At 48.1% G+C, this 22023-nt stretch overlaps 1 protein-coding gene across 3 annotated transcripts in view; it reads left to right on the forward strand.

The window, feature by feature from the left end:
- Positions 1-22023, forward strand: part of MCF2L (MCF.2 cell line derived transforming sequence like) — a 206740-nt gene that overhangs the window by 21392 nt on the left and 163325 nt on the right. The gene's annotated exons all lie outside the window — the stretch shown is intronic.

The following is a 22023-nucleotide window of genomic DNA, read 5'->3' on the forward strand; positions in this document are numbered from 1 at the left end:
TGTGTTCCTGGCATAAAGCCCACCAGTCATGAAGTCACCCTTGGGATATAATGCTGGATTATATTGGATGTTCGTCCTTTCCTTCCTGCCTTCCTGCTTTCCTGCCTTCCTGCCTGCCTTCCTTCCTTCCTGTCTTCCTTCCTTCCTTCCTTCCTGTCTTCCTTCCTGCCTTCCTGCCTGCCTTCCTTCCTTCCTGTCTTCCTTCCTGCCTTCCTTCCTTCCTGTCTTCCTTCCTGCCTCCCTCCCTGCCTCCCTCCCCTCCCCTCCCCTCCCCTCCCCTTCCTTCTTTCTAGTTTGATATTTGTACATAATATATTCTGCGTCGACTAAGAGTCAAGCTCTGTAAAATATTTAAAGAGGTTTATTCTGAGCCGAATATGAGTAACCAAAGCCTGTAACACAGCCCCAGGTCCTGAGAACATGTGCCCAGGGTACTTGGGTCACAGCTTGATTTTATACATCTTAGGGGAACAGAAGTTACAGGCAGACTTCAGTCGGTAAATGTAAGGTATACATTGGTTCTGTCCAGAAAGGTAGGACAATTCGGGTCGGGGGAGTGGCCTTCCAGGTCATAGGTGGATTCAAAGATTTCCTGATTGGCAATTGGTTGAAAGACTTAAGTTACTACCTAAAGAGCTGGAATCGGTAGAGAGGAGTGACTGGGTTAAGATAAGGTTCTTACATAGAAAGACACCAAAGTTCTCACTATGCAGAGGAAGCCCCCAGGTAGCAGCAATAGATGGTAAATGTCTCCAGTCAGAGCTAAAAGCCAAGCCAGTCTCTCAGTTCATCTCTCGTGGATCAGGAAAGGACCTGGAGAGGGAAAGGGGTTCTCTACGGAATGTAGATTTCCCCACCAGAGAGAGCTTTGCTGGGCCATTTCAAAACATGTCGAAGAAATGTATTTTGGGGTCAAATACTTTACTTTCTTTCAGGGTCTGCTGTCTGTCATGTGATGCTGTCCTAGCATCTGTTGGAATTTGGTGTCTTATTGCTATAAAGAGTTTGGGTCAGTCTTAAGGTCTGGCTCTGTGTTAATGTTGATGCTGGTCAGCTTTAAGCTGTACCTGAATTCCAAAGGGAGGAGGGAATACCAAGGCCTGTGTGACCCCCTCCCTCTGGTCAGGGCCTGAACTGGTCTTTCAGGTTTCTGTGGGTTCCCCTTGGCCAAGAGCAGGGTCCATTCGGTCTGTTGTGGGGCTTAGGATTTTATTTCTGGTTCACACCTGGAAATCTTTCCATGTCCTTTACTTAGATTGACCATACTTTTTGTATTTCAGATGTGACATAGTTCAATTACCTACTTGACAATCCTTTTTTCTAATAGACCTAAATTTTCAGAGAACAGTTTTAAGTTAACAGGAAAGTTACGATAATGACACTGGGCGTCCTGCACACCCCACATGTTTCCTAATTATTAACACCTCACATGTTTACGATACACTTGTTACAGTTGATGAAGCGGTATGGATACATCATCATTTAATAAAGCCTGTGTTCAGGTTTCTGTAGTTTTTACCAGAGTCCCCTTTCTGTACAGGCTTCTGTAGTTTTCGCCAGGGTCCTCTTTCTGTTCAGGTTTCTGTAGTTTTCACCGGGGTCCTCTTTCTGTTCAGGTTTCCGTAGTTTTCACCGGGGTCCTCTTTCTGTTCGGGTTTCCGTAGTTTTCACTGGAGTCCCTGGAGTCCCCTTTCTGTACAGACTTCTGTAGTTTTCACCGGGGTCCTCTTTGTTAGGTCCGTTTGCCTGGGACTGTTTCTTAAGACTTTCCTCAGTGAGCTGGAAGCTTTGAGGAGTGCTGGTCAGGTGTCTGCAGGATGCCTCTCTCTGTTGGAATTTGGTGTTGCTCTTCCATTAGACTGGGGTTATGAGTTTTTGGGAGAAACGCCACAGAGGTGGAGTCCCTTCTCCCCACACTGCGTCAGGATGCCCACTGTCCCCATGGTGCTGCCCGGATGGCCTGGCGAGGCCGTGCGCCTCAAGGCTCCGCACCTGGAGATGCTCTTCCCTTCCCATGGGAGAGACATCACCATGTGCAGCCCACGCCTGAGGAGTGGGGGAATAGATACCATTTTACTTAAGACTCTGTACACGGATACTTATAGGTGAGATTAATCTGTAATATTCCTGCTATTTGGTCTCTGTTTAGAATCAATGTTCCATTCTCTTCATAAAAAGAATTTGGAAGTTGTTCACTTCTTATGCCCAGGGTGTAAAATGCCGTTGGAGTTATCCATTCCGTCTAGGTTTGGTGGAATCCCCCTTCCAAGCCCCCTGGGTCTGATGCTTTTGGAGGGAGCCACTCATCAACAGCTTTCTTTCCTCCATGAAAGTGGAGCTGTTAGGTGCGATGTATGTGCCCTGCGAGTCACCGCTTACCTGGGGTTTCACACTTCACTACACAGGTATGTGAAGCGATTGCATGTCACTGTGAAGCTTCTCTGATTCCAAGGTGACTTTTCCCTTTCATTTCCTGTTTTAAGTATTTGTCCTTTCTCTCTTTTTTCCTTGATTAGGTTAGCGAATAGTTTATCTATTTATCGTTTTTGTTCCTAGAAACCGTTTTCAAAATGTAGTTCTACGGATTTTCCAATTTCTGATTCATTGATTTGTGCTTTTGCCTCTACTTCTTGTCCTTTCTTTCTTCAGAAAACCTTCTGAGCTCCTGTTTGACTCACTGGTGTTTCATCAGTCTTTGGGGAGGTGGTAGGATGAGGCTCCGCATCTCAGTGCTATCCCGTGCCTCACTCGTGAAGTCCTCTCCCTTCTCACCCAGCGTCACACCCTGACGCCTTCACTCCCGTGCCCACTGACTTCCTTGCACCAGCACCCTGGTGAGCTCCACACCTGCACTGGGGTCTGTAGGTGGCTGTCACGTGTGCCGAGCATAGCTCAGTACAGCTGCATGAAGCGTTCCACCGGGCAGACGGCGTTGATCCTCCAGGCCCTGAGCCGCAGTGGTCCTCGGGTGGTCCTCAGGGCCACTCCCTGAGCAACCAGCTCATGCCTTTCTTCTCCCCTCGCCCCCAAGGCCTCTTCCCCATCCTCACGTGTAATGGGTGGCCTGGATTCCTGCTTGATGGAGCTGAACCAGTTGGAAGAGCGTCCCTGCCTGTCCCCTACCTGTCCCTGAACCTCTGCTCTGCACCACACCCCTGCCTCCCTGCCGGGCCTCTGAGGGTCCTGCATGCTCTCCCCACACTGGTCCGTGTCCCCGTCCCTCTTCCCACTCCAGGGCAGTCATCCTCCCTCATCGTTAGGTCTGAGTTCTCCCCGGACTCCCGTCAACTCAAAGGTGCTGTCGTTTCTCCTGTTCTAAACCTGCCTGATCTCCCCATCTGTACTCGGCCCCGCGGCGATCTCACAGTCCCCTGGCTTGTGACCCACCTGAGTGTGATAACTCCTGGTCCACAGCTCCAGTCCAGACCCCTCCCCTGGGCACCGTGCCGCCCTGCCTCTGCAGAGCCTCCACCCGGTGTCCCACAGGTCTCCCAGAGCCGCGCCACCCACTGCAGTTCCAGCCACCTTCGTTCACTGCACCTGTCCGTCCAGTTCCTTCGGCCAGAAGCCCCATCGTCCTCATCTGTGTTTTCACTCATGCCTGTGTCTGACTTCCCGGGAAATCCTTTTGGCTGTGCCTCCAGAACAGATCCAGAATCCAGCCAGGCTACCGCCCTGTCTCCCACCTTGAGGTCGTGCTGCCTCTGTGCCCGTCCCTCCCCACCGCGGTCTCGCAAAACAGCAAGCGGTGACCTTTCTTGAAGGTGGGTGCAGATGCTTCTCTACTGAAATCCTCAGTTCGGCAGGGTTAGCACAGCGCCCTCCGGGTGGCCCACCTGGCCCTTCGTGCCTTCCTTCCTCCCTCTGGGTGGGACCCTCTCCTGAGAGACCTCCAAAGTCACCGCGGTTCCCCCTGACGTTCTTCCAGGCCCTCCTTGGCATCTTCCTGTTTGACTCTGACCTGGAGGTGCTGCCACTGGATTGGTAGTTTGTGTTTGTAGGTTTCATTTCATAATGTGATTTTCCCTTCTCTTGTTTGCTGCGGGGGTTTTCCTTACTAAGGGTGAAGACTCACCAGAAAGCTGGCTTCCAGGCCCTCTGGACTCTGACCTAACCTCACCTGCCCACCCCCCTACTCCTGGCCGGCTCGCGTCCCCAGGTGAGCTCAGTCCATTCCGGACACCTTCAGGGCTGAGCCCACCATCCCATACCACTTCCTGGTCTGTTTGGAAGTCCCCTGAGACTTTATATCTTTTTGCATAACTTGCTACTTTTTCTAACTGGTGCGTAATTATTTGAGTATTTGTCTTCACGTAGTTGAGTTTACTTCTTGAAGGCGGGACTTGTCTCTGAGTCATTGTGCTGTCTTCATAATTCCTAGCAATCGCAAATTAAGGGAACGCACTGTGTCCGGGAAGCCGTCTGCGGAGGAGGAATTGAAGCTCCAAGCGCATATTAGGGATAAGAAGAGTCCCTGGAGACAGCACTGACAGTCCCATCGAGGGGAGAACCGTTACTATCCTAAGGCTGGGGAATGGGATCACAGGAACGTCACCAGAACGTCACTTTGGGCAGCCAGCTTGGTGGGAGTTCCGTGTTGGGGAACTCCAGTAGACCGGGAGGGAGAGCAGGAGTAACTGACACAGTTCACCTCCGCGTGGGGTTTCCCACACCTCGGCAAGTTGAGCGTGGAGGCCCTTGTCCTTGGTGGGTGGCATGTGGAGACAATGTCCACTGGGGAGAGAGTAGGGAGAGGACCACACCCGGGAAGGCCAGTTTGAAAAACCCAGGCCTGGGGGATGCAGCCTGGGGGATGCAGGGGCGTGGGGTGTCTCCGAAGTCGGCTGCCTTGGAAGATTCCAGTGATGAACAGAGGCAGAGCTGGTGTCTGTCACTCAGCTGGTGGCATTTCCTGCTTTTGTCTCCTGGGAGGTGCTGTGGATATAAACATTATATGCAGAGCAGCAGTGCTTTCTGGTTCAGGATGCAGCATTTTAATTCACTTAGCGAAAGTGGACCGGAGAGTCGTTTTGGTAAGAAACCTGACTGAAGCATCGGCCCGGACTTTCACGAGCGGGGACCCCATTTTCCCGGTGCAGGAGCTGAGGCCCCTTTGGATTACACGGATTCTCAGGGTGCCCCATCCCCTGTGTCCCCACCTGTGGGCTCTGCCCCTGTGCTCCCCCGACACGCACCTCCCTCCACTGTACATGGCCCTGGACTTGCCGACAGAGGCGCTGTTGAAAGGCTGTCAGACCTCCACGCTTGTGCCTGTGGTCTGTGGTCCCCCGTGCCTCCCTTACTATTCCTTCATTCTCTTTCCTTGTGCATAGCGACAATTTCTTTAATTCAAATTCATTACAAGATATAAAACCACATAATATAACTTTTAGTTTTTGGATATTTTTTCAATTATATATTCTAAAAAAAGACTATCAGGTAAGAATTTGCAATTTTTATAATATTTAAATGAAATTTTTCTTTCAAAAATGTTAGGAATCACTGTTTTGTTTTAAAAAATGCCTGGAAACACCTTGAAAAAATAGAAAGCACATAAAGCATGCAAATTCTGAGAGTAATTGTTATTAAATGAGTGTTTTTCCCATGACTTTGTATTTGAAGTCTTTTCTTAGCTAGTGTAACATTTGTTCTTAATACTTACTAGACAGATTTTTTAGTTACACTCTGGATAACAGTATTCATTATTCATTCATTTTATCGGTACCATCTGTAACTCCAAAATGCATTTTTTTTTATTAAACTAAGTAGACCATGAAATGTATTTGAGATGCAATATCAGATTTTTTCATCCTTTGAAGGACCCCAAAACCAGTGTAATTTCTCTTCCCTCAAATATCAAGGCATGGTTGAATTATGCATGTTTCAGATTTCTCTTACCTTCTTTACTTACAGTAGAGAAGCACCCCTCCTCCATGAAATCAGTGACCTCCTGCATTAGAGGCACCCCTCCTCCGTGAAATCAGTGATCTCCTGCATTTGGAGTGACTGTCAGGTTTCCCTAATCTCGAGCTGTGCTTGTCCCTCCCACAGTCTGGAGTTTTTCTGGGTCTCAAGTTAGAAGCAGGAAGGTACCCATGCTACCTGGAGAGTTAGGTGTCTAAGGGAGAGAATCTGGCAGACAAGCCCGTGTTACTTGGCTGAGCTGCAGAGTGAAGAGCTCGCATATGGGTGCGTTGGTGGGGAGGCGGGAAGGGGCGTGTGTCTGTAGAGTACAGTTTTAGTTTTCCCTAACGGAAAACATAGAGTTTTTGTTGTTTGTAGTTGGTACAAAATGCAGAAGAAAACTGCATTTGAAAACAGCTATGAAGAGCGATGTCTGTGTTGCTGCTGGCTTGTGTGTGTGTGTGCGCGCACGCGTGTGTGTGATCAGTTTTCTGATATTCGTGGGGCACGTGTGCCTGTTGAGCTGAGCTGGGTTCCTGAGATGTGGTTAAATGCAGAAAGACTAGAATTTACCATCTGTTGAGACCAGATGTCTGTGGATGGCCAGTGACCTCAGAACACAGGACAGGATGGGCAAATGCCCTGCACATTGTACGGTGCCGCCCTGCTGTTGACCGGCTGCTCTGAAGCTGGAGGGGAGCAGTTAGTCAGCAGTAACCCAGTCAGGTTGTGGGCGGGTGCCGGGGGAGGGCTTGCAGGCAGAGTCAGGTTGTGCCAGTGGTGGCCGGGCAGGGGGGGCTTGCAGGGAGGACCGGACCGAGCTCTTCCAGGTGGACAGGATTCAGAAGGTGGAGAGGAGGAAGAGCCCCACAAGCTGAGGGCACAGATTGGCTCACAAAGAGCAGTGCAGCCACTCACTCTGTACAAGAGACACTCCTGAAAGAAACAGCCATGGCCGGGCGCAGTGGCTCACGCCTGTAATCGTAGCACTTTGGGAGGCCGAGGCAGGTGGATCACGAGGTCAGGAGACTGAGACCATCCTGGCTAACACGGTGAAACCCCGTCTCTACTAAAAAAAAAACCCAAAAACTTAGCCGGGCACAGTGGCAGGCGCCTGTCGTCCCAGCTACTCAGGAGGCTGAGGCAGGAGAATGGTGTGAACCCAGGAGGCGGAACTTGCAGTGAGCCGAGATGGCGCCACTGCACTCCAGCGTGGGCGACAGAGTGAGACTCTGTCTCAAAAAAATAAATAAATAAATAAAAATAAAAATAAAATACGGCCAGAAGAAGTTAAAATAGAAGGATGAATAAGGCAGGATGGTCAAACCAAGTTAGAAAACAGAGATTGCAAGTTTGATGCCTAACATCGTAGAATTCAGAGCAAAAGTCTTGAAGGATAAAGACGCCTCCACTGATAAAGTCTGAGATTTGCAGCGAGGCTGTACACACTGCTTATCTGTAAGCATCCAATAGTACAGAAATAATTTTAATAAATCAGAGTCTATAGGATTTGTATGGAAAACGATCAGGAACCGAATGACCTCCCACCTCCTAGTCTAAGATAGATCAAGTACAAGAAAATTCTGTCAAGACACAGAACCCCTGAGGGAAGTCCTGTAGATTCTGTCAACTTGCAAACACTGCTGCAAAATAAACCTTCCTGTTAGATACACGAGACACAATTTCTAGAAAACTGATTGTATTTTGGATGACATAGACACCCTCAAATTCCCAGGGATGTAAATAATACAGGAACATTGTCATAGACATTAATAACAAAATCAAAAGGCCCCTTTGCTGGAAAAGAAACAAAACAAAAGGTGCCACTAAGCCACTTTTGAGTTGGAGGCCGTGCCGACTAAAATGGAAGAGTTTCTTAAAAGCACAACACACAACGCACTGAATCTATGAAATATGGCCGGGGAGGTTGTCAGGAAGATTCTATCAATACGTGCATCAGTAAAAATATAAAAAGGATGCAAATACCTACATAAAAATGGTAGAAAGAGAACAGTAAAACAAACCAAAAAAGTAGATAAAAGCAGAAAATAATGATAGAAATAATAAAAATAATAAATCCAAAAGCTGTTTTGAAAGAGACACGTGAGGCCCCAGCTCGCAGTGAATGGAGGAAAAGCCCAGAGCTGGAAATGCGGGGCGGGGGCAGCCCCTGCCAGAGGACACTTTATACAATAGTCACCTTTGTACAGCCAAATCTCAATACATTTGAAAGCACAGAAGAAACAGTTTTTCAGAAAATTACAGCTTTCCAAAATTGATCCTGATAGAGCCAAAGTCCCCTAGAATAAATGGGGAAAGGAAAACATTCTTCCCCGAAAGAGCACCAAGCAGATTATTCTACATGGAACGTCTTCCAGATCTCTAAAGTTCATACAATTTCAGTGCAACTTAAACTGCTTTGCGAGGTTTTGTTTTTCTGTCCTCTAATGTCACTTTATGTAGTGATTTCAAGATTTCAACATTGATCCCCAAACCTGGCAACATGGTAGTTTGGTAAAAATAAACTATGGACTAATCTCATTTCTCAACATTGAAGTAAAAATCTTAAAGCATGCACAACACATAAAAAAAAAAAAAAAGAAAAAAAATCGACCAGGCGCGGTGGCTCACGCCTGTAATCCTAGCACTTTGGGAGACGGAGGCAGGCAGATTGCCTGAGCTCAGGAGTTCGAGACCAGCCTGGGTTACACGGTGAAACCCTGTCTCTACTAAAATACAAAAGAAATTAGCCGGGCGTGGTGGCGCATGCCTGTAGTCCCAACTACCTGGGAGGCCGAGGCAGGAGAATTGCTTGAACCTGGGAGTTGGAGCTTGCAGTGAGCTGAGATCATGCCCCTGCATTCCAGCCTGGGCGACAGAGTGAGACTCCATCTCTACAAACAAACAAACAAAAACCATCGTGACAATTAGGGGTTTATTCAAGGGATGCAAAGATGGTTAACATTGGAATCCATTAATGCACAGAGAGAAATCATGTAAGTTTCACAGATGTAGAAAAAGCCCTTGACACATGAGGTGCTTCTTTATGGTAAAAGAAATCCAGTCACATAGGAATTGGCGGATGCTTTTTTCTGTAACCTTTTATTTTAGCAATTTCAGATGTACAGAACAATGGCAAGGGTAGCACAGAGAATTCTCGCATATAAGACACTCAGATTCCTTATGTTTCACCACGTTTGGCCTTTCTTCTCTCTCATGTGTGCGTATTACACAAATATACATTATTATTTTCTAGGTGTCGGAGAGTACATGACAGACAGGCTACCCTTTTATCCCCATGAACTTCAGTGTTTGCTTCTTAACAAATATATTTATTCACTTATAAAACTAGAATATAATTCTCCAAGTTGTTTTTTGCCATTACTTTGAATGGCAAAAACCACAATTACCTTTGCACCAACCTAATAGGTAATTAACTTCAATACACACTCTTCTCTAATCACTGCTGTTTTGTATGTAGATCCAGAGTCTATGAGTTGTCGCCCTAAATGTTCTTTAAAGCAAAAGAAAATTCTGGAGCATGAGACTTTGGAGCAGGAGCTGCATTCAGTTGTCCTGCGTCTTATCTTCCTTCACTCTGGAGCAGCCCGTTCGTATTTCTTTGTTTCATGACATCGCCACTTTGGAGCTGGCAGGCCAGTTATGTTGTAGAACATTCCTAAACTGGGGTTTGTCTAATGTTTATTGTTAAATCCAGGAGTTGCATTTTTGGCCCAGAAATGCTGATGTGTTCTTCCCAGAGCGTCCTATCAGGAAGCATGAGAGGCCGGTTTATCCCGTTACGGGTGGTGGTAAATTTGACGACATGGTTAAGAAGGGAGAGCTTCCGTAACATGACCTAAAAATACGCACACACATTATCCCCAAAGCCAGCATCCTACTCAGCAGGAAATGCTGGAAGCTCTGCCACCGAAGCCAAGAACAAAGTGAAGCTCCCCGCGACTCCCCACAATGTGTCATCATTAGAGTGCTCCCCACACAACTGGGCTACAGAGACAGCACAGACACGGGAGTTTACCTTTTCCTTTTCATTACCTCTACTTTCAGTTTCTCTGTATGCCGTTGTTATATTTCTGGAAAACCCAAAAGAATCATTGGATAAAATGCTACAAAAAATAAGAGCATTAATACATTTTATACCCTGCTGCTTAACATGTAGAAATCATATGTAGGCACAAAAACCAAGAAGAAGATCTAATGGGAGAGATAATATTTATAGTAGCAAAAATAAAGTACCTCGGTTTTTAGCATTCTCATTTAATAAATGCTGATATGAGGAAAACTATAACATACTCCTGAGACACAGAAGACCTGAACACATGGAACGGTGTGTGATATCTTTAGATAGGGAAGCTCCACATGACAAAGACGTCAGTTCTCCCTGAATTAATGCACACACTTGAGGAGCCCCAATAAACACATCATCTCTCTCTTTCCTCAGGGTGCTAGACAAGTTGATTATAAAACCCACTTAGAGAAACAAACATGAACACCTAAGAAAACCCTGGAGAGTGTCAGAGGGGAATGGGCTGCCCAGACGTTAAAATTTTCTGTAAGGCCTCTAATGAAAGTGGTGTGGGTCCTGGCATAAGAACAAGGACAGGTGGATGGAACAGAATAGAAATCCAGAAATAAATCAGGCTGCACGGGGAAGATCTCTGTAGCTCAAGACAGCATATAAACTTCGTGCTGGAAAAGACGAACTTGGTTATCAATGGTGTTGTGACAACTGGATAGCCTCATGGAAAAAAGATGAAAGGTCCTCTTCACACCCTGCACCTGGATAAGTACCAGATGGACGTGTAATTTAAATGTGAAAAGTGAATCCAATAGGCATATCCAATAAGCATATGAGAATGTAGTTGGCATCACGATTCAAGGGCAACAGAATGGTACGTTAAAACCACAATAGGGTACCACGCTACATCCACCAGAGTGGCTAAAATTAAAGACTGGTGATTCCAAGTGGTTGGTGCAGAAGTGGGATACCAGTGCTCACATTTTCTGGTGGAAGGCATAGTGCTGTGCCCACTTTGGAAAACGCGGACAGGGTCTAAAGCTAAGCATGTGCCTGCCCTCCGATTCCACCCTAAGTGTGCCCTAAAAAGGAAGGGGTGCTTCTGTATGTGGAGGGAAGTGGATGTTCAGAGCAACTGGATCCCCAGGAGCCCCACGCTGGGTACCCTAACCTCTAGGAGCTTAAGAGAAAACAGGTTAAATAAAGGGCATCAGAGTCATACCCCACAAAGCTGCACGAGAAGAAATAAACCACTACAGCATACCTGCAGCTCAGACATCAATCTCAAGATCAGGCAAAACGAGCTTCTCAGGTAGTGGTCATAGTATTAATGGCTGCTACCTCTTGGGAAATATTGGTTGGGAAGGGGCCAGGAAGCCTCCTGGGGTCCTATAAATATTCTTTAGCTGAGCTGGGCAGTGGTCACTGGATACATACCTTTGATAATGATATACTGCTCCATGCATGTTCCTATATCTAGTAAAGGAATCTTAACATAAAGCAAAACCACACAAGAAAGCATTGGGTTGATTACATTAAATGTATTTTGAACTTTGCATGAGAAGAAAACAAGAAGCAAAGTAAAAAGTCATGTGATAGACTGGAAAAAATATAAATATTGGCAATTGTCAAAATGAAAGGTCGCTATTTAATATATAGTTTCTAAAGTAAAGAATAGCATAACTTTTATCTCTATAGAAAAAAAAATCTAGAAGTATCAACCAACAGTTCACAGAAAAAGAAATGCATCACAGTAGCCAAGACATGGGACTAATCGCAGATGAGTGGATAAACAGAACGTGGTCCATATCCACAGCGGAGGGCAGTACGGCCTGGTCTATATACACATCGGGGTGCTGCACGGCCTGGTCTATATGCACAGCGGAGTGCTGCACGGCCTGGTCTATATGCACGGCGGAGTGCTGCTTGACGTGGTCTATATAAACAGCATATTGCAGTATGGCCTGATCTACATATACTGCGGAGTGCTGCGCGGCCTGGTCTACATGCACACTACGGCCTATTCTAAGTCCACAGCTGGGTGCTGCGCCGCCTGGTCTACGTGCACGGGGAGTGCTGCGCCCCCTGGTCTACGTGCACCGGGAGTGCTGCACCAGCTGGTCTATGTGCACAGCGGGGTGCTGCGCCGCCTGGTCTACATGCACGGGGAGTGCTGCGTTGCCTGGTCTATGTGCACAGCCGGGTGCTGCGTTGTCTGGTCTATGTGCACAGCGGGGTGCTGCGTTGCCTGGTCTATGTGCACAGCCGGGTGCTGCGTTGCCTGGTCTATGTGCACAGCCGGGTGCTGCGTTGCCTGGTCTATGTGCACAGCCGGGTGCTGCGTTGCCTGGTCTATGTGGACAGCCGGGTGCTGCGTTGCCTGGTCTATGTGCACAGCCGGGTGCTGCGTTGTCTGGTCTATGTGGACAGCCGGGTGCTGCGTTGTCTGGTCTATGTGGACAGCGGGGTGCTGCGCCGTCTGGTCTACGTGCGCAGTGAGTGCTGTGTGGCTTGGTCTATATACACAGTGGAGTGCTGTATAGCCTTGGAAAAGGATGAAACCCTATCATTTGTGACAACATATGTGAACCCAAAGGACATTCTGTTAAGTGAAATATGCCAGGCACAGAAAGACAAATCCTGCATGAGCTCGCTTACATGAGCACTTGAAGACAGGGGAACTCGTAGGAGCAGAGTGGTGGTTGCCTGGAGCAGGTGTGGGGTGCGCCGGGAAGATGTTGGTCAGGGATGATTGTACAGTATGGTGATCATAACTAGTGAATTTCTGAAATTGCCAAGAGTAGATTTAAGTGTTCTCACCACTAAGAAGTAAGCATGTGAGTTAAGACATGTGCTAATTAGCTCGATTTAGCCTTTCTACTGTGCATACGTACTTCAAAACATCATGTTGTACGCTATAAATAAACAGTTTTTGTCAGTTTAAAAGAAAAAAAGATGCTAAATCACACTTACAGAGAAATATGAATTAAAAGCACACTGACATACTGCCTCTCGCTAATCAGAAGTTTAGCTGGAGAAGTGGGGAGGGCTGAGCTCTCCCGTGGCATGGCTGCCACAAATGGCATGACTTCATCATGCGAACTTGCAGTATCTAGCGAGGTCTTAGACATATTTGCCTTTTGACCAGCAATTCCACTTCTATGAATCTGTCCCAAAAGTACTCTGGCAGAAATAGAGTTATTTGCAATTTTTAAAATAGTCTTCTAGTCTTGAGTTTGAATTGGCAGCATCTGTATAAGTCCAGTGTCTTTTATCTTAAAATGCATGGTTTTTAGATCTGTCCATGGAAAAAACTGAACACAGAGAGCCCAGTTGTGGTCTCTCCATGTCATTCCCACCGAGGGAATCTGGAGGTCTTTGGAGAAATGACCAGATCTGGGGGAAAATGTGCCCACCGAGCCTACAACATCTTGTTCTACCAGCAAGCACAAGACTAAAAGGTAATTAATGACTCTTTATAAAGCATAAACACAATACAATCAGTTCCACAGCCTCTGATCAGGAAGCTGCTGGCATCGCAGAAGGCGAGTTGGACATTAGCACCTCCCTTGGGGAAGTGCTCTTGCCAAAAAAGTAAAAGTAAAAGCTGAACCAGAATCTGACCAGGCATCTAGATGTTAACTATCAATTTATAGAAAATACCAGGAACAGAGGTACATGATAAACACCTCCGAGGCGGCGTAATTGACAAAACCCAGATCATGTGAAGCTCCACACAACAAATGACCTGGTTTCTCCAACAACAACAAAAAAATTGGAAAGAAAAAAGAATCAGCAGGAAAACCTGTCTATCAAAAGACTCAGGAAATAGCGGCGCATTGCAGTCTGTGGACTGGATGAGATTTTGATCCTAGTTCAAACAAAATGTGTCTAGAAAACACAGAGAAAAAAATAACAGGAGAAATTTTAACACTGGCTAGATATTTAATTCTGAATAATTATTAATTGTATTGTGGCTGTGGAAGTGATTGTATTGTGTTTATGTGTTATAAAAAGTCATTACCTTTTAGGAATATTTGCTGGACTCTGTATGTGTGACAGTTCTGTGCCACCTGGGGTTGGCCTTGGATTGACAGTGGTGGGCAGCCATTGCTGGGGATGAAGGTGAAACACGGCCGGCCGTGCACCAATATTGTTGCAGTCATTGCACTGTTTCTGATGTTTTTGACTTGTTTGAAATTTCTGTGATTTAAAGAAAACTTTCTATAATGTAAGTTGAGTGGTAGACACTGCCCTACCTGCTTGGTTCCTCAGTTTCCTAAGCACTGCCATGGTCTTTTTTCCTCACAGTCATAATTAATTCTGCGTGCGAATGTGCCTAGTTATAATCCTTGGAAATGTGCACAGAGCCTATTTCTGTCCAGCCATGCCAGCAGTTACTGTGACTTGCAAAGACGCTGTCTAAATGGAAAGAAACTATGTCCATATCTTTCAAATAAATATGGTGCTTTTTTCCTCCCCCTACATCCAAAAAAGTCATGATGACTCTCTACTCCTAGTGTTTGTTTCATAGGAGCATTGGCATTGTTAGTGTCTGTGAATAGCTGGAGTGTGCACTCTGAAACTTTAATTTGCCTGTTGTATGGGACACACACAGGACTAAGAGACACATGTAAAATGCATGTGGTCTTGGCACGGGGAAAGGACCATATGTTTTTTAAACACAGTCTCTGGCAGCTCTGAAACACTTCCCTGCAGGGGAGATGAATGTGCGTGCTCCTCAGACCCTCCTTGAGAGGACTTCCCGCCCGAAGGCCTTTTCTGGCCATATATGTGGATGAGGGTCTGCGCCTCCTCCCGGCTGACAGCCTGTGGCATCTGCAGTGGGGCTGTCTGTGGCTGGCACCTGTGGACACAGAACCAGGAGACACAAGCCAGCCTTTACTGGAGCATGCTAGAGCCAGGATGTGCCTCTCACCTGAGCTGTTCGGTGTGCGGATGACAGAGGTTCAGAATCCTGGCTGTGTCTTCTGGGGTCTCCCAGCGGGGAGGGAGTGGTACTCAGTGTTTCCACATCCCTTTCTCCTGCCTGCACAGGGAGCTCCAGCTGTTGGCTCATTTTTCCTTTTCCTGCCATGGAGAAACCAGGGATTTACCTGATCAGTTTTACATCAGTTCCATAAATGGCCACTGGGTTTCTCTGTTCAAAGGGGTATTTGCTGTTTATTCCTGGATTCGTGGTTGCCCTTAATGTGAATCTCTTCCCCCAATTCCTGCACAGCTGCAGCAACGCTGCGGTTTGTTCAGCTTTGTGGCTGCAGGATGCTGTCACAGTTTGGTCTTGTTGGCACACTGCCACTTAGAGGCCAGGAAATGGGATAAAGCCATTTATCTTTTATTGGGATGGGAGCCTGCCCTTTCCACCTTCTCTTAAATGCATTAGTAAAACCACTTGGGAAAAACAACAGGGAGTTCATTTGAAACTCATTTCCAGGTTAACTCTTCACAATCCTGATGAAATCTGTGAAGTGCGTAGAGTCTGCCCCTGCCCTCGGGCCCCTCCACAGCCAGTGTCAGAATCAACAGGTGGACAGAGCTCCAGACCCTGGCCCCTTACCGCTGGCCACAGCATCCTGAGCACCCTGCCCAGAACCTCCGGCCTCGGGTTCCTCTTCTGCAGAAAGCAGATGATGATGCCCGCATCACGGACGGCATGGTGGGAACGGCAGAGTGACCACAAACTGGGGAAGCGACTTGGGACGGTCACTGTGGCTGAGTTAGCAGTGGGCTTCTTGTTGCTTTCTTCTGTTTGTGGCGATCCTTTCTTTCCCAGGTAACCCCTGTTTTGTGACATTCATTCTTCCCATTTGTCACTGAAAGTCGTTGCTGGTCTATATACACAGCATAGCGCTGTTCTAATAAAAACCAGCGTTCTAATAAAAACCAGTGCCAGAAAAGATGCTCAGAATCGTTCGTCATTAGAGAGTTACATATGCCCCTACACAGCTGTTAGAGCGGCGGCTTCTACAAAAACTCATGACACCTGGTACTGGCGAGGACACAGGGCATGGGGAGCCCTCGTTCGCTGGGATGGAGTGGAGGGAGTGGGGAAGACAGTATGGCTGTTACTTCTGAAGCTAAATGCACTCTTACCATATGGTCCAGTGATCTTGCTTCTTCGTGTTTACCCAAACTAGTTGAAAACTTATGTCCACACAAAAACCTGCACATAAGTGTTTGTAGGAGCTTTACTCACAAGCACTAAAATCTGGAAGCATCCAGTATGTCCTTCGATAGGTGAATAAGCAAACTGTGGTCCATCCACATGATGGAATATTATTCAGCAGGGAAAAGAAATGGGCTAAGTCATGAAGAGACATAGAGGAAACTCAGATGCTTATTGCTAAGAGGAAGAAGCCAATCTGAAAAGGCCACAGACTGTATGATTCCAACTCTGTGATATTCTGGAAAAGGCAAAACTATGGAGACAGTGACAAGATTCATAGTTGCTGAGAGGAGAGAGGGGTGAGTAGGTGGAGCTCTGGGGATTTTAAGGCAGTGAAACTACCCTATATGATACCATGTATTTGTCAAAACCCATAAAAATGCACAGCACGGAGTAAATCTTAATACCTGCAAATTTAAAAATCATTTAGGACATGCCTGTAATCCCAGCAGTGTGGGAGGCTGAGGTGGGCAGATCACTTGAGGTCAGGAGTTCATGACCAAACCTGGCCAACGTGGTGAAACACCGTCTCTACTAAAAATACAAAAATGAGCCGGGCGTGGTGGAGTGTACCTGTAATCCCAGCTACTCAGGAGGCTGAGGCAAGAGAATTGCTTGAACCCAGGAGGCAGGGGTTGGAGCGAGCTGAGATCGCGCCATTGCACTCCAGCCCAGGTGACAGAGTGAGACTCCATCTCAAATAAATAAATAGCAAAAATCATTTAGGTCAGAGGGGTCCCAGGAAGGAATGCAGACCAAGACATGAGAGCCAACCTGTGCTGACGGATGCATGAAACCACCTCACGGAAGGAGAGGAACAGGGTGCTGACCTGTGTGACTCGGCAGGAGTGGGGTCTGTGAAACTAGAGGCAAAGGAAGCCACACAAACGCCCCAGACTCCACATAATTACATCATTTCCCATAGATACAGGTCCGCAGTGCTGACACTGCCCTGCCTGAAGCTAAAACTGAGCGATTAGGTGAGCGGCTGTCCGCAGTGGGAGCTGCTTTCTCACTGTTCCAGGAGAGGCTACAGATGAGCAAGGAGGAGTTGAGAACCACCCGTGTTGTAGCAGCAGGTGTGCGGCGTCAGTGTGAACTCACACTTAGCTTAGTGCAGATACAGGTGGTGACATACACTGTGCACACCCCATAGCACACACGTGCCTCTCCTCGCCCTGACAGCTGAGAGGGCCTGGAAGCAGCAGCACCCAGTGTCCACGAGCGCCCCCCGATGGTCAGATCGTGGTTCCTAATTCCATTCTTCAGTAAAAGCAACTTTGGGCTTCTTAGAGAAACCACCGATTCTAGGATGGGGGCAGGAAATAGGCAAGATGAGACTGGATCATCTTACAGTGCCAGAAAGGAAGGAGCAAAACAAACAAAACAAAACCCAAAGCCACATGCATGGGGGCAGGCCAGAGGGACGCGGGAACCACCGAACACTCCCTACAGCCAAAGCAGAACAATTTGAGCAGCAAGGTCAAGTCGCATTGTATTATAACCCCAAGAAGGAGATGAAGAAGCCTGAGTCCACACTGATATAAATGATTGAATAGATATTAATACATGACCAGAGAGAAGAGATGTCTCCCCTGCAGAAGAATTCCCCATCCTTCATGTAGATGAGTTGCCGTCAAGGAGGGGAGCTCAGATCCCGACTTCCTGAGCGTGGGATGCGCACAGCTGTGTGGTTCCAAAGAGTTCAAGATGGAAAGAGAGAGAAAGAGTAACTTCCCAGCAGAGGACCTGACGACCTCAGCCAGGCGATCGAGGTCAGCACCAATGGTGACCAGGTATGTGGACGCATATGCCCTGGGTAAGGCGCGACCAGGATGCCACTTTACCTCTGTGTTCCTCCTCCCCAAGCATATCCTCTCCACTCCAATCACGAGAAAGATGTCGGACTCCAGCAGAGGCTTCCAGTATACCTGACCAATAGCCCTCAAAACTGTCAAAGTCATCAAAAACAAGGGAACTCTGAGAAGCTGTCACAGCAAAGAGCCAAAGGAGGCAGGAGGACTGAATCCTAGAACAGAAAAATGTATTAGGCAAAAACTGTGAAAACCTGAATAAACTGTGCATAGTTAATAATAATGCACCAATATTGGCTCATTAATTGCGACAAAGGCACCATAAGCTTAAGATATGAATATTGGAGGACACTGGGGGAGGGTGTGTGGTAGCCCTGTTCTATGTCAGTTTTGCTGTAAATCTAAAGCTGTTCTAAACAAAGCTAAACAGAGTTAAACAAAGTTACTTTAAAAAGAAGCATCTCAGTACCGTCAGTGGGCCTCTGTGGCCCTTCATAGGTATTTGTATTTTAGCAAAAGAGAAATAAACGACTTTGGCTGAGCACGTGGCTCACACCTGTAATCCTAGCACTTTGGGAGGCCAACGCGGGTGGATCATCTGAGGTCAGGAGTTGAACACCAGCCTGCTTTCAACATGGTGAAACCCTGTCTCTACTAAAAATACAAAAATTAGCCTGGTGTGGTGACGCACGCCTGTAATCCCAGCTACTCAGGAGGCTGAGACAGAATTGCTTGAATGCAGGAGGTGGAGATTTAAGTGAGGCAAGATTGTGCCACTGCTCTCCAGCCTGGGTGACAGAGCAAGGCTCCATCTCAAATAAGGAAGGAAGGAAGGAAGGAAGGAAGGAAGGAAGGAAGGAAGGAAGGAAGGAAGGAAGGAAGGAAGGAAGGAAGGAAGGAAGGAGGGAGGGAGGGAGGGAGGGAGGGAGGGAGGGAGGGAGGGAGGGAGGGAGGGAGGGAGGGAGGGAGGGAGGGAGGAAGGAAAGAAGGAAGGAGGGAAGGAAGGAAGGAACAATTTTAACCACAAGCTGAGGAGCAGGTGTGCTGAGCCCAGAGCCTTCTGGGAGACCCACAGCCTCCTGGAGGTCCAGGCCCTGGCCCTGCAGGAGTTGGCTCCAGCTGTGTGTCTGATCCGACGGGACTTTCAGAGATGCCCAGGCTGCCGTCTCCTTGGGCTCTGTGTTCAGGGAGGTCTGTGTGGTTGGAATTCCGGAGGTTCCTCTGCCAGTCGTTCCTCCTACCAGGAGCTCCCGTGGAAGCTGTGCTCCAGGAATACTGAGGTCTGTTCTGTCACCAGCCCTGTGTCTGCTCTCCCAGCCCTGGCTCTAGCAAGAGGCTTGACAGCCCTGCGGGTCAGGACCAACCAGATCCAGCCTCGTGCCGCCTCCCAAGCCCGAGTGCTGGGACCGTGCGCTGATGGAGAATAGGAGAGGCCCCAGGATGGCCCTGGCCAGGCTGCAGATTCAGAAAGCGGGGTCTGGGATCTCGGTATTTTTCTTCTAATATGTGAGCAGGTGTTTTCATTATTTCAACACAAATATTTCTAGTAGTGCACAAAATGGAATATGTTGATGTTAACTCTTCATCCTCATGACAACCCTGCGAGGCGTGCCCGAGTCTTATTAACCCATTTCATAGATAGCAGAAATCGTCACGCAGCTGGCCCTTGTCCATCGGTCAGCAAAGAGCAGGCAGGAGAACCCAAGGCCATGTCCCTGATGGCTCTGCCCTGCAGCCCCTGTGGCAGGCCCAGAGGATACGTTTCTAACAGATGTCTGCAGGAGGAAAGGCCACTCAGCAGGCATAGCCTGGGTTTCTGTTGGGCAGTCTGTGTCCAGTGCTGATGCCATCTGCAGGTACTGACCTCCTCCTGAGCTCTGCCCCCTAGTAAATAAATAGAAATCAAAATTCTCATTTTGCTCATTTCATAAAACTTCATCCAGCCTTTTGCCCATTCATTTATTTGCTCACTGGGTTCCTGGCTTTTAAGGTATAAGGAATCCATGTCTTAACCCTGTTTCCCACCAGGGGCTGGGATCTGGCCATTCACTTGTGCATCCACCTCGCTGGCAGGGACCCTGGTGGCAGATGCATGGAAGCCCCCTGCTCGCCACAGGCATGTGACTGTCACTATATGCAGCATGCCCCTGAGGCCCCCAGCAGCCTGCAGGGCACACGTCCTCCCCACTGTAGCAACAGGAAGCCCAGTCCACAGCGGGGAGGCTCAGCACGGTCTCCAGAGGGATCTGCCCTGAGTCAGGCATGTGGTCTGCACATCTTTATCCAGTGCCTGTGAGGGGATTGCCACGGGGCCAGGGAAGGGGCTGGCAGGGCGAGCTAGAACAGGGCCTTAAACCGCGCTGTGCCTCAGCACCCTCCAGGCTTGTGCACCTCAGTTCCCTGGGCCCCACGTCCAAAGTCTCTGCTTCCAGAGGTCTGGCGTGGGCTCCGAGTGTGCAGAGTTCCAGGGGATGCTGCCGCCGCTGCTGCTGCTGGTCTGGAGACCCCACTTTGAGAACCACCGGTTGGGACCCCGACTCTGTCTCTGGCTGTGCTGCCCGTTCTCAGCCGCCCAGTTGCAGGCAGATGCTGTCACCGTGACTTGGGGTAAGAGGTCACCCGCTGGGGCTGCACGCTGGGGCTGCGCGCTGGGGCTGCGTGCTGGGGCGGCCCTTCCACGGGCAGGTGGAAAGTTGGAGGCCACTGGGCACTGCCTGGCACTGCTGGCGTCCCGGAGACACTTCAGACACCCCACGTTACAAACAGGCCAGCCTTTCCCCATGGGCGCCCCCGCCATTCCCTGCAATGCTTGGGCCAGAGGCATTAATGGAGTCATTTGAAGCTTGACTTTGCTTTCTGGTCCTGGACACGTTAGTGTTCATGTTCCCCAACAAATAAATACTTTAGAAAAGGTAATACGATCACATTACAAGATTGAAATCCAGCAAGGTGGTTGAATTGTGTCCCCTTAAAATTTATATGTTGAAGCCAACCCCAGTCCCTCAAAATGTGTTAGGGTCACTGCAAATGTATGTAATCACAGATGGCCCTCAACTTACAGTGGTTGGATTTAATTTTTTGACATTATGATGGTTCAAAAGCAATGTGCATTCACTAGAAACCATACCTCAAATACCCATACAATCATTCTGTTTTGCACTTTCAGTACAGTATTCAATACATTACATTACATGAGATATTCCATACTTTTTTTTTTTTTTTTTTTGAGATGGAGTCTTGCTCTTGTCACCCAGACTGGAGTGCAGTGGCGTGATCTCTGCTCACTTCAGCCTCTGCCTCCCTGATTCCAGCAGTTCTCCTGCTCAGCCTCCTGGGTAGCTGGGATTATGGGCACGGGTCACCACGCCTGGCTAATTTTGTATTTTTATGTTTTTTTTTTTTTTTTTTTTTTTTTTTTTTTTTTTTTTTTGAGACGGAGTCTCGCTGTGTCGCCCAGGCTGGAGTGCAGTGGCGCGATCTCGGCTCACTGCAAGCTCCGCCTCCTGGGTTTACGCCATTCTCCCGCCTCAGCCTCCGAGTAGCTGGGATTACAGGCGCCCGCCACCATGCCCGGCTAGTTTTTTGTATTTTTAGTAGAGACGGGGTTTCATCATGTTAGCCAGGATGGTCTCGATCTCCTGACCTCGTGATCCGCCCGCCTCAGCCTCCCAAAGTGCTGGGATTACAGGCATGAGCCACCGCGCCCGGCCTAATTTTGTATTTTTAGTAGAGATGGGATTTCATCATGTTGGCCAGGCTGGTCTCGAACTCCTGACCTCAGGTGATCCACTTGCCTCGGCCTCCCACCAAGTGCTAGGATTACAGGAGTGAGCCACTGCATCAGCCCCGTACTTCATTTTAAGACAGGCTTTCTGTGAGATGATTTTGGCCAACCGTAGGCTAATGTGAGTGTTCTGAGTTGAGATAACTGGGCTGAGCTGTGATGTTTGGTAGGTCGAGTGTATTCAGTGCATTTTCTACTTATGATACTTTCAGTGTACACTGGGTTTATGAGACATACCCCATCATACGTTGGGGAGCATCTGTAGTTAAGATGAGGTCATGCAGGAGTGGGGGTT

Source organism: Chlorocebus sabaeus, chromosome 3 (assembly GCF_047675955.1).
Source record: "Chlorocebus sabaeus isolate Y175 chromosome 3, mChlSab1.0.hap1, whole genome shotgun sequence".
Lineage (NCBI taxonomy): Eukaryota > Metazoa > Chordata > Mammalia > Primates > Cercopithecidae > Chlorocebus > Chlorocebus sabaeus.